The sequence below is a fragment of the Cololabis saira genome, chromosome 4, assembly GCF_033807715.1.
Source record: "Cololabis saira isolate AMF1-May2022 chromosome 4, fColSai1.1, whole genome shotgun sequence".
Lineage (NCBI taxonomy): Eukaryota > Metazoa > Chordata > Actinopteri > Beloniformes > Belonidae > Cololabis > Cololabis saira.
The window spans coordinates 11,713,431-11,726,340 of record NC_084590.1 but is presented as its reverse complement, the minus strand read 5'-3'; the positions used below and the strand labels follow the sequence as shown (position 1 = coordinate 11,726,340).

Genomic DNA, 12,910 nt, shown 5'->3' with positions numbered 1-12,910 from the left:
TATTCCACTTGACTGACGTGACGATGAACCGGTTCATAATGGAAACAGCCCTCCGCGCCGGACCCAACCCGAATCAGTTCTCATAGTGAAGATAAACGCAGGGAATAAGGAGCCGGAGCCTCCGTGACCAGGACTCCGGGTCCTGCAGTCATGCAGCTGCAGTTCTGGTACCAGACACGGTGGAAAAGCTGCAGTAAAGTCACATATGTGTCCCATCTGGATGACACCAAATCCGCCCCGACTTCCTGTCACCACGACATCGAGCCTGAACAGCCGTTTCAACCCTCGCCAACAAAAACCTGATCGAGGGATCAGAACCCAAATGTGATGAGTTACATTTCTGCAGACTCACAGAACTCTTCCTCCGGGATTAAAGTATTTAGATTATTTTTGTCGGGCCTAACTCATGAAAACAAACACGTCATTACTGTAATCTACAAAGTGATGTTCCTTATGACAGAGTGGTGGCAGTAAGTGGTGCGTGAAGCACTTCCTGTCTGACAAAAACCGGTTTATTAGTCGTCAGTTTGAGACTTTGAGGCTTTCTGCAAACATGACGTCAGATTGAGCAGCAGTCCTGCGGCAGTCACGTGTCGTTTTAGATGCATCCGAGGACCAAACCCTCCAGCGGAAGATTGGAAATATGCTCAATGCCGCAGGAGAGAGGCGTGACGGTAAACGTGCTCGTTCACTTCAACCGAGAGAGTCAACCAATCACATGGAAGAATGAATGATCCAGTTGAATCGTGTTGCCGTTTAAACGAAATAAGTGAGTTGAAAGAAAAACTAAACAAAAAGCAAACACCCGACACATAACTCAATATAATTTAAGTGCAAATGCAACAAAAACAAGGTAAATGACTGATATAAAGCCCTAAAATTTGAAAAAAAAAAAAAAAAAAAAGGAACGTGGTTTGTCTCCAAGCCGAACCATCAACTCTTTCTTCGGAGCGCTGATGAACGACTGTAAAAACGTTTTATTAGCAGCTCTTCAGTGGTTTCGGTTGCGTTGAACAGGGGCTTTAGGCCACTCCCACTCCTCCCTGCAACCGGATCGGTGCTTTTGGTACCGGTGGAAATGGTTGCACCAGAACCATTTCACAAGAAAGCTCTTCTACAGCTTCCTCTTCAAGGCAACGCAAGTTTATTTGTATAGCAATATTCCACACAAGGTAATTCAAAGTGCTTTACATCAACATTAAAAACAGCAAGACACAATTAAACAGTAAATAACAAATTATAAGAAAAGAGGTAAAATAATAAAAAGCACAATTCCCCTCGTCCTATTCTGACATCATCAACAATTAAAACACGTGAAAGCAGCTTTTCTTCCATCTCTGATGAATCATGTTGGTTTGTGTCGTATAATTACTTTTATGAGGCTCGGAGGAATAAGGCTTTAATTCATTTAACGACATGTTTATATTATAGTTTTTTCCTCCAAACAAGATAAGAAATGCAGACAACTGTTATCTGATGCTGCTTCCCCTTTCCCCTCTCTCTCGCTGCAGCCACGTCCCTGCGTTTCCTCCGTTAGCAAAAGAGTTGAACCACATACTTGTTTCACAACTTCTAATTACTGTTGACGACGTCGTTGGCACCTAGCTTTAAATGTGGAGAGGTGTTGGAAAAGGCCTCAGTTGTGCAAACACCTGCTCGTCTCCCCTCATCCTGCAAAGCTGCAGCATATCACACGTTAGTGCTGCCAAATATAACACACAAGCCGGTTTTAGCAGGTGATATTTCTGACGGTCTCGTCTGATAACAGGCTTTGTTGGGAGTTGAGTCGTATTAAAATGCTGGTTGACAGCAGCGAGGATGTGAACATTAGCGTTTAATTATATTATCAACGTGAAAAACAGCAGAAACGGAGAAAGTCGGGATGTTTACCACTATTCTGTCTGAAAAAAGCAAGTTAGAAGCATTCTAACCACATCACTTGACCAAAAACAACAACAAGGGAGTCAGAAGGAGAGGAAACAGCTACAATCACCAGGGCTGCTGTATTTCATGGCCCTCACATTAAAGGAAAACTGATGTAAAACAAACAAAAACAAAAACACTTGCTTGTGAAAGCAGGACAATAAACGAAGCGCCTCTGCAGCTCGTGAGCGAGTGTTTTTGCTTTATAAAACTACAGAAACTGTGCAGCTGTGCTCCTTCGCCCATATTATCCAGCCACCTTCACTTTCACCTCCTCTTCCTCCTCCACACCCTTCCCCCTCTCTTTTCCACCCGTCCTCCGTCTCCCCGAGCTCACCCCATCCCCCAGACAAATCAATGTTCCTCCATTCTCTCCGTTCTCCCCTTCGCCTGTCTGGACACGCCTCCTCTTTTGTCTCCCGCTCCTATTTTCATTTTCACCAAACTCACATAATTTGCGTGTGCATGTTTCGTTCCATGGCACCGACCGACCCCCACCCGACCCCCACCCGACCCCCCCGGTGTGACGGGGGTCTGCAACGCTGCTAGGCCGAGGCAGCAAAGATATTTGGGTGTGGAGCTGTGAGGTTAAAGCTTCATCATTATGGATGAAAATTAACTGGTGAGAAGATAGATGGATGGGGGGTTGTGGTGGTCGGGTACATTTCTTTGGGTGGGGGGTGTGCGATTGCATATTCAGCAAACAAGCTTGTTCTTGCAGACGGAGAAAGCTGATTCTGGGATGAATCCTAGACGTTTACTTTACTCTGCTCATTGCAAATGTTTGAGTCTGCTGCCGGTGAAGCTGGAGGCGACAACGGGAGGAGAATAAATAATGGCCTTTAAAAAACCTTTAAAAAAAAAAAATAAATGAATAAAAATAAATAAGATAATGGCACCCCGATGTTATTACAGAAATTAGGTTAAAAAGAGCATCATTTGAACCGTCTCTCTGGATAGGCTGCAACTCCAAGTCCTATTTCAAGCAGTTAGGTGGATTTGACTTCTTCAGGCAAGACACTTATTTGTGTAGAACATTTCATTCACAAATAAAGATAGTTAAAAAAAACTAAGTGCAGAAAATAACATCAGATCTCTGGTGACAAAAAGCTGCTTCAGTTACAGCCTTGATGTGGCCGCTGAAGCTCAGGTCCGAGCCCTTAAAAACTCAAGATGTTTGACCTGGGTTTTAATCTTGCCAACAAGCCAACAAGCTTTATTCCGTCTATTTTCTTACCAAATAAAATAATTTCTGTCTTATGTTGGTTTCATTGAAGAAATTTGGTGAAAGAGCCGAGTAAATCTGCATCATCTGCAGATTGAGCGTCATCTGCATCACATCTGACCTTGACTAAGCATGTAGGGGTTGAATAACGGGTCCGAGCATCGACCCTTGTGGGACTCCACAGGTTATGGGAATAAGCTCACTTTACATGTGATGGATTTAATAAAAACAGCACAAAGTTCGGGAAAATTCTTCATAGACTGCAGTGCTGTTGCTAAGCAGGCTACTAGTTAGCTTTAAGTCGGTACAGCTGTTTTTTTTTTTCTTTTTGTGCGACGGTGAGCCGAGATCTTGACGTCATTTAAAGAATAAAGAGAGTTTGACAGAACTGGTAAAGAACAGAAAGAAACATAGCGACAGCTTCTTGTTTGTTCTTCATCTTTTCAATCCATCAGTCCAATAAAATGTAAAAATAAATAAATAAAACTGATAAAAACAGAGAGACTGTTGTGTCAGTACGGTTTAAACTCTTTCCATCAGCTGTGGGCAGATTTTATCATTTATTTCCCTTTCTCGTAAATGTACTTCGTTTAGCTCATACATGTGAAAGACGTGCACGTTTGCATGCCTGGCAAAACTTCACACAACTATCCCGTGTATGTTTGTGGGTGCAGAGCGGACTGAGGCGCAGATGAATAAATGGATGGAAACAGTCGCCATACGAATCTTATACTGTGATTATGTGGCTAATTTGACTAATCACTCATCCTCATGTTTTATCATTCAGATGGATGCGCTCATAAAACCAGATGAGCGCTGGATTTATGAACCCGAATGATCATCGCTGACACCTCGATTCCCACATTACTTCTTTAGATGCTGCTTCTCTTCCATCCTCTGACATTTTAAAGCTGTGCAGACGTTTCTCAATATATATATATATATATATATATATATATATATATATATATATATATATATATATATATATAAATAAATTTACATATTTACATATACAAATACAAACACACACACACACACACAGATGTTATCAACTTTTTCCTACGATGTTGTTGTCAGACTGTAAAAAGTGAAATGCAGTTTTAATTTTTCAGCGCTGCTATTGTGGTTTTAAAATAAGCTGGATGAGCTTGAGGATAACCTGCAGATGAAACTAAATAAAGACGCACGCCGTGACGTACGCAAACACGTTCCCAAACAATGCACCACGCCCTGGACGTAACGTGCGCGTCGGGAGGAAGGTATTGAGTAAAGACAGGATATATGACATCCCTTGCAGAGGAATGGTGTAATCTCATCCTCGACCTCTGCTCTCACTCTCTCTCTCTCTCTGACACACACACACACACACACACACACACACACACACACACACAAAACTTTACTGACTCAGTCCAGTTTCCTCTTCCTCTTCAAGTGCCGAGCCTCAGACTGATCTGTCATTGTCTCCTCTATCAAACACTGTCCTCACAACAAAAAAACAAAAACAAAGAGATAACAGAAAAGTTATATTTGTTATCCGACTGGCTGAGCCGCCTCAACAACACAAGTATCTGGCCTGCGAGCACATATCTGCCAGGTTGTTTTGCTTTGTTTTTTTGCATGAGTCTGCTCTTTGCATCGTCTATAAAAAAAAATAAAAAAATAGACGCCAAAAAGAAAAAACAAGAAAGGAAAATGTGATGATTGTAAACTGGTCGATGCAGTGAATTATGTCTTGTTGGCGAGGTCACCGGATTAGATGTCTCATCATTTCTCAAGTGTAGTCAAAGCAGAAGTCAAACCCTTGTTTTTATCGGCTTTAAAAGGAATGAGATTTTAACCAAAAGTCTTACATTTATAATCTGAGGAAATATGCTCCTACTTTAGATGAGTCGCTTAAAATAAGAGGGAAAACTTCCCAGCGAGGGTCTGCCGCTGCTCTGAGGGTCATGATGGCACCAAACCGTCAAAGTTCAAGTCCTGGATCTTACTGCCAACAACTAAAACTTTTAGATAAAAAATAAATCTAAACTAAGCCGAAGCACAATAGCAATTCTGAACGCTTGAGAAGCACATTTACCAGGAATAGAGACACGTTGATGCGAAGAAGCAGGTAAACGTTTCTTTAAAGCGTTGATTCGGTTTACCGATTACAAATATTTGTCCTGGCATCTTTATCCCGTTATACGACCAAATTACAGTTTTAGCGTCGACAGGCTGTGTTGGTTGCTGTTCATTATAGCCAAACAGAGCGATACTTGTTCAATATTTTTTGATTAAAACGTCATAAACCAGCATTTAACGTGCTTGCTGCAGCCTGCAGAGTCAGAGACGTGGCTGTTGGCTGTTTTACAGTTTCTCTTGAGCTTTGCATGGTCTTTGTAACCCTGATGACTGATGGACGGTAACAAAAGCCTCCTCTGGGACCATTGTTTATGTTCGTCACCTTTGATATTATGTCAATATACACCTGAATGCTCCTTACTGGCAATTTGTCCTTTCATAAAGGTGCTCACACCTGCAGACGCTCGATTACTCAAGTGCATTTAATGCCTGCTACAAACTTTTTTGCACCAACTGCTTCTGCTTTGTTCACTGAATAATGGCGTAATGTGCTGCTGATTTCATTACCTATAAAAAGGACCAGATGAGCTTTGTGACGTTTTGATGTTTAAATCCTACAATTGTAAGGTGGTCTATTTTCTCTTCCACAAGTGTTAACAACAACATATATAATATATCAATAGGACTTAATCTATGTCCACAGCAGATGCTTCCCTTCTGCACAACTGGACCTGGAACAGCTGAGCGTCTGTGTGCTGATTCCTCCTGTCAATCATCCATCAGGACTGCGTGACAAGTCCAAGAAGTCACAAGAACTTGACTTGCATCACTTCCTGCCCCGGAGCGATTATGGGATGTCACAGCGATGATGACAGTGGACGAGTCACATGCTTTGCTGTAACTCTCCTCCAGCGTTTCCTGGTAGGCCACGCGAGGAACAGCCACTTACCAGACAAACAAAACAACAACATGTCAGCGCCGGTGACGGATGAGCCGCCCGACATGCGGCGCCGCCGTTCCATCAGCTGATCAAGCTTCACTTGGCTCTTAACTTGTTAAGTTTTTTCAAAATTAGGCGACAGGTTTGAAAAGGTAAAAACTACACATAAAAGAAAGGTTTCTAGATGTATCCAAGGCATAAAAAAATGTCTCTCTGGGATTCGTTGGTCCTTTCAGACATTTGTCATCAACCAGGATCTACATGGAAGACATGTTAACAAGCAGGACAATATTCCACCGTTTTATTTACAGTGAATATATACAGTACATTGTGCATAGTGTTCTGCATTCTGATTGGCTAACCAGTCTCCCCGCTTCACTTCCTGTGTGCACTGCAAAAACTCAAAATCTTAACAAGAATATTTGTCTTATTTCTAGTTAAAATGTCTCATTTTTAGTAAAAAATCAACAATTTTCACCTGTTTCAAGTAGAATTCCACTTAAAATAAGATTTTTTTTGCTTGTAATGAGAAGATAAATCTTGTCCCACTGGCAGATTTTTCTACTTATTTCAAGTGAAAATTTACTTGAAACAGGTGAAAATTGTCAAATAAGTTAATTTTCTGGTAATGACTCTTGTTTTAAGTGTAATGAGATTTTTTGACTTAAAATGAGACATTTTAACTAGAAATAAGACAAATATTCCTGGTAAGATTTTGAGTTTTTGCAGTGTGTCAATAACGTTATGGTTTAATATGTACATGTACGTAAAACAGCTTGCCAAATTTAAGTTTGCAAATTTTCTCCAAAACCCATAATGTACACAAAACGTTCTGCACCGATTCTCCCGTTCAGATCCAATAACTCGGGTCGCGGTGAGGCGGTGCTGATCTCCGCAATTTGAAGCCTTGTATAATAATTGTAAAACAAATAAAGGTTACTACTTCACCGATTTCACCTATCACGGGTTCTTTTTGGGACTGTATTTCCCTTTTTTTTCAGTGAATGTCTACATTCACCAAGCACTGTATTTTAATTCTGCATCTTCTAAACGTACATCTCAATAAGTATAAACGATTACTGTTCATATCAAAGAAAAAGTTTGTGTTTTTTAAAATCACTTGGTTTGCTTCTAAATCAGGCGTTAGAAAATGTGTGAGAGAAAAATAAAGACCAGATGAAGGTCGCGTTAGCTCGACACGTTTGAATGTTTCTGTATAATTAGCTGGAGTGGAAATGGCAGCGAGGGGATGAAGAAGAAGAGTTTCCAACCTCAGATTTTACACAATGTGAGTGAGTCAGTGGAGAAATCCTCGGTAAAGAACCACTAAAGCAGCAGAGCAGCTGTCAGACTCACTCATTCAGACCCCGACCAATCACCATCAGGCTGAACGGGAGTCAGACCGGTTCGGCAACAACAGAACTAACTGGAAGCACAATCGTAACCTTCCGTTATGTAAAGTCGTATATGAAAACTGTATCAAAGAATGAGTTTCTCAAAGAGACGCTTCGTTTGACACGACACTCACATGCACACTTTGGCTTGGGAATTTCAGTAAACATGATCAAGTTAATCTATTATCATGAAGAGAATTGACTAGTCAGCATGAAGTCTCCTTTAAGTGAAGGACATAAAGGAGGATTGTGCAGATGTGCAGTTAGCTTAATTACTGTTTCGCTGGCGGGAAAACTGGGAACGCGTTGAGTGGTAAACAAGAAAGATTTACAGCTTTGTACATTTTGTTCATGCTATGGTTCTTTTTCTTGACCACAGATGAGATGACTGGAGCATCGACAGGGCAGATGAACTTATTGACCGTATATAAGCAGGAATGACTTGACTCCCAAGAGCATTATCTAGGTGCGAGGAACTTATCTAGTGAGGTTTTAGTCAGACTAACATGTTTTTAGGACATGCTTTTGTAAAAGTCTGGTTTCAGTTGGACCAGCAATAATTTCCAACATAATAAAATGCCCTGAGACATTTTCATTCTCTTAAATGTGGATATCAGGTGGTCACTTTCTTAGGGTGCTTCGGTGTTAGCTTTGCTATCTAAAGTAAGAACTTGTTGTTTTTTTGTCATTAAAGTTTTTTTATTTATTCATACACCCATAAACATACGGTCAAACTCGAAAACAAACATTAGCACCATCATCATCAACAGATGCCTCCTGCAGATCCACAGTTTTTTACTTAAAACAACCAAAATAAACATTCAGCACCATGTCTAGAATTTCCTACATAAGAGCTACATAAAAATACGTTCTGAGATCCTCCTACAATGTTCTTCATCATTGTTGAGCACTTTTAAATATGTTAATCATTGTTATGATGCAACTGCTGACATCTTTCCATCCATTGTTTAACATCTGGGGCGACTGGACTTTTCCATGCTTTTAAAATCCCCCGTTCATATTTAGATATATTTGGCATTTCTATTTAATCCCCTAACAAACACAGTCTTGGTGGTACATATATGGCCACACCGAGCCAGTTACTCACCTGTTCCAGTACCTTCACTAGTTTACATCCCCAAATTACATGGAAGAATGTCCCTATTTCACTCTGACACTTCCAACATAAATTATTTCCTATTAAACCCATTTATGAAGTTTTGAAGGAGTAAAATAATATCTATGAATTATCTTGTACTGAATAAATGTCCCCTTGGCCTCTCTCATGTGTTTCCCAGTATTTAGTTATTATTTATTTAACCAATCCTCCTCACTAAAGATCACACTCTCTCTTTCTGCCAAATGATCCTCAGATTTGTACACCGATCATTAAATGTCTTGTAGAACTGGGCAGCTCTGTGTGTTATACTGGGCAAGTCCAAAACTTTCATCAGTGTATTCTTGTTATAACTAGATTCAAACTTTGTGATAAAGTCTCTTATTTGTAAATATTTCAAAAAATTACCTTTGTATCCAATATTATACTTTTGCATAATGTCATCAAACGACATGAACACTCCATCCACATACAGGTCAATTATTTTACGTATTAAGAGCTCATTGTCGAAATAATTTAGTCAACAACAAGAGAGAAAGGCCCCAACATTTCTACCTTGACTTCAGCACAACTTAAACATGTCTTTTTATCGTAAAACCATCAGATTTACCAGCGAGTGCAAACGTTTCTCTCCCGCCACCGAGTCAAATAAGGTCATTGCGGTTTAATGTGGCATTAAAGTGACTTGAGGTCATCAGCTACCCTGTGCACTGTTAAATTAAGACTCGCCCTCATTTCAAATCGATCCTTAGATTGTACCTGAACAAACAGAAAAAACAACAAAAAAAAGGTCCATTAGCCATTTCAACTGAAATATGCTGGATTGGATTCAAGTAAAGACAAAAAGCCCATCTGTTTTCTGGACTTGTTGGTTAACGAAGTGAGTAATATCTACACAGCAGAACCACCCAGTCTGGGGGACGGAGGCCGCCGTCCTCCCCCAGTCTGGGTTATCTGGCTCCAGCATGTAAAGTGTAACTGGATTCCTGGGGCCGGACCGGGCCGGGCAGAGCATTCACTCCCCGTTGCCTCTGGAGCGCCGCCACATTACTCAGCATACTATTCACCACAGGGCTGTGATGATCCGAGCAGGCTGAGAGGGCAGGATTTATTTGGTTTGGATCCCAGCGGTGGATTAAAAGCGCTGAGTCACTCCTCAGCCGGACTGGAGCTTCTCTCTCTTCATTTCTAAATGAATTGATCGTCCTCCCTCTGCAACGATCATCTCTCACAACTTATCGCCGCCTGCTCGGCGCCACGTTTCTTAAAAAGATTCCTCGCATCCAGAACATATTTATAATCTCTTTTATGGATGTACATAACTGCACTTTCCAAGACGGGATCTAAGATGGCAGTTCAAATTGATCTAGAAACAGACTGGAAACTGGTGAAAAGATGGTAACAAAGTACCGTATTTCTGCACTATGAAGGCGCAAAATCCTTAATTTTTCTCAAAAATCAGCAGTGTGCCCTACAATCCGGGGCGCCTTATGTATTTATTTATTTATTGGTTTAGTTGATAGGGACAATGCAGTTTAAACATAGTTTCAGTACAATGACAGCAACTGATGTTCTGCACATAGAGTTTATAGCATTTGCTAATTTGCAACTCCTGTCCCTAGTTGGGCTTTTCTAGCAATAAAATACAATACAAAAATATCTAGGACCTATGATACAAAATATAAAATTACATCTATTTAAAAACAATCACAAAATAAACAGTCACATAATCCCACAATCTCCACACATCATACACACACTCCCCCACTCATTCACTCCCTCTCAACACGCATCACAACACACACAGTAACATTTCAAAAGTGGGTACAATCTTGTTGTGTTTTCAGCCAGTTCTTAACCATGGATGCAAAGATTCTGCTATCTGATACCAATTTTATTTCATTCGGGAGTCCATTCCAGAGATGACGCTCTTTACTGAGAAAGCTGATTGTCCGAATATATTAACTTTGTCGTGTTTAATGACCTCTAACCAGCTTTATGTGGTACGCTGTGTTTTAGTGACTTTGGTAGCAACGAAGCCGCTCTGCTGGATCGATGCTCGGACCGTTCAGCTGACACATTAAAGTCGGTCTTTGGTTGGATACGGTTGCAACGTTAGACAACAGTAGATAACTAATTATGTAGCGCTGCAAGCAACCATCATCCACCGTCTAGTTCACATTACCGTACTGTAATTAGACGTCAATGTTAGGTTTTTAGATTAAACCCAGTTTTCAAATCTACATCATAATCCAGTTATAATCAAATGTTGGGATACAACATTGTTCCAACCTCACACTAACTTCAGGTGTCTGCAACGATGAACCAATCAGAGAACAGGACGTAGTACGACGCTCACATCCTCCACTTTTTATTGGTGGATTCGTGGAAGACCAATTATTTAAAATGTGTTTTTCTGTTTTAGTTACAACTGAACGATATTTTGAGTTATTGTGAACGAGTTGAATAAAGTTCGACCCACCAGACTGTTTTGTTTCGTTTTATATATGTTTTATCATGCGCTTTATAGTGCGGTGCGCCTAATAGTCTGCAAAATACGGTCCAGTTTAGATCCATCCATCCCTCTCAATGGCCACCTCCTCAAGCTCCTCTGGGGCCCAGGGCCTTCCCAAGGGTCCACCATGGAGCCTCTGCCCACTTGGACCACCCCCCCCAAAAAAAAAGCTCCCTTGGGAGGCATCCAAAAGGCGTCCTAACTAGGAATGGGCGATATTTTACCGTTCACGATATACCGTCAAAAACAATTCCCCACGGTAAGAATTTGTCATCTCACGGTAAAAACGATAAATTCCCGTTGATGACGTTTTTGTGTGAAGCCTGAATTATGGTTCTGCGTTAAATCGGCGTAGGCTCTGCGTCGATTTAACGCAGAACCATAATTCAGCGTTAACAAACATGACGGAAGCTGGATCTGAGAGCGAGGAGCTCGTTGTTAAACAAGGCTCCAGCTCTGGAACTGGTTTGGATTTAAAAAGAGTGACGAAGAGCAAACATCATCTATTATATGCAGAGTCTGCAAAAAAACAGTGAGTGCAAACAGTGAGTGAGTGGCTTTTATTTATTTGTCCTGTTTCTTTATCAGGTTTTTTTTTTTTCTACTTTGTGATTTTATAAGCTAAGAAAACTTGAAGGACACTGGTACTTTTGCTGTTTGCACTGTTATCCCACTGTTTAAGCCATACAGTTTGAATAAATGTTGAATCTGTTCTTACATTTCAAACTTGTTTCATTTGAGTAATTACAGTTTTGCAGTACAGGTGGACTCATTGAATTGGTTTTTATTAATTCAATTTAATTGGTGTAGTTTAGTAGCATTTAGTATTCTATTAGAGCAGTGTTTTGGGGGCTCCAAAGACTGAATGTGGTGATAGATTTATAGTTAAAAAGGTGGAGTTGAATTGGTATTTTTTCTATGGTAATTTTTAGCGTTATCGGGATAAATGCCAGAAATTATCGTGATAAATCTTTTAGTCCATACCGCCCATCTCTAGTCCTAACCAGATGTGCAAACCACCTCAACAACCGAATTAGACCGGAGGAGCCGAGGACACCTGAGATCCCGACACCTGAGGCTCCCCGAGACCCCAGGACGACAAAGAGCACAACGGAGCAACTGTTTTGGTCAGACCACGAGCGTCCAAGTGTCTTTCATGCTCGTCTGCTGGTTCTTTTAATAAACCGCGTATCTAACAGTGTGTTAGATGGGGGTCTTTGTGAGTCTGTGAATGGCGTCATTCTTCTGGTAGCCTGATCTCCAGGAAAACGCCACCTGGTCAGCAGTCGACCCTCTGAGCTACAGTTGCATAACGGCAGGTATGAAAAAACAAGCAGGCGTGACGTTTACAATCTTATTAAGCTTCAGAAATGTGCTTAAACTTTTCTGGATCAAGTCTCTTCATCCTGCTTCTGTCCTTGTGAACTGTAAATGTCATATTTAGTTAACATAAATGTAAGAAACTGGGGATTATTGCAGAGTATGTTGGGTCATTTTGATGCTTGTCATCATCGTTTGGTACCGGAACCGTGAAGGTTTCTTGATTCTTGAATGCATCATGATGCAAAATTGGACTAATCTGAAATAGATCCCATTTTACATCCTAAAGAGGTCGAAGTGTCCTTTGTGGAACAGACAGGGGTGAATAAAGTTAAATAAATAAAACATCTGCAGTCTTGAGGTGGGTCGCTCAGAAAATTGTGCTGAAATGATCCATTTTAGATTTAAG

The 12,910-nt window shown here is 40.8% G+C and overlaps 1 protein-coding gene across 7 annotated transcripts in view; it reads right to left on the bottom strand.

Annotated features, from left to right (window-relative positions):
* Window positions 1-12,910, bottom strand: part of mark4b (MAP/microtubule affinity-regulating kinase 4b) — a 66,380-nt gene that overhangs the window by 42,316 nt on the left and 11,154 nt on the right. The gene's annotated exons all lie outside the window — the stretch shown is intronic.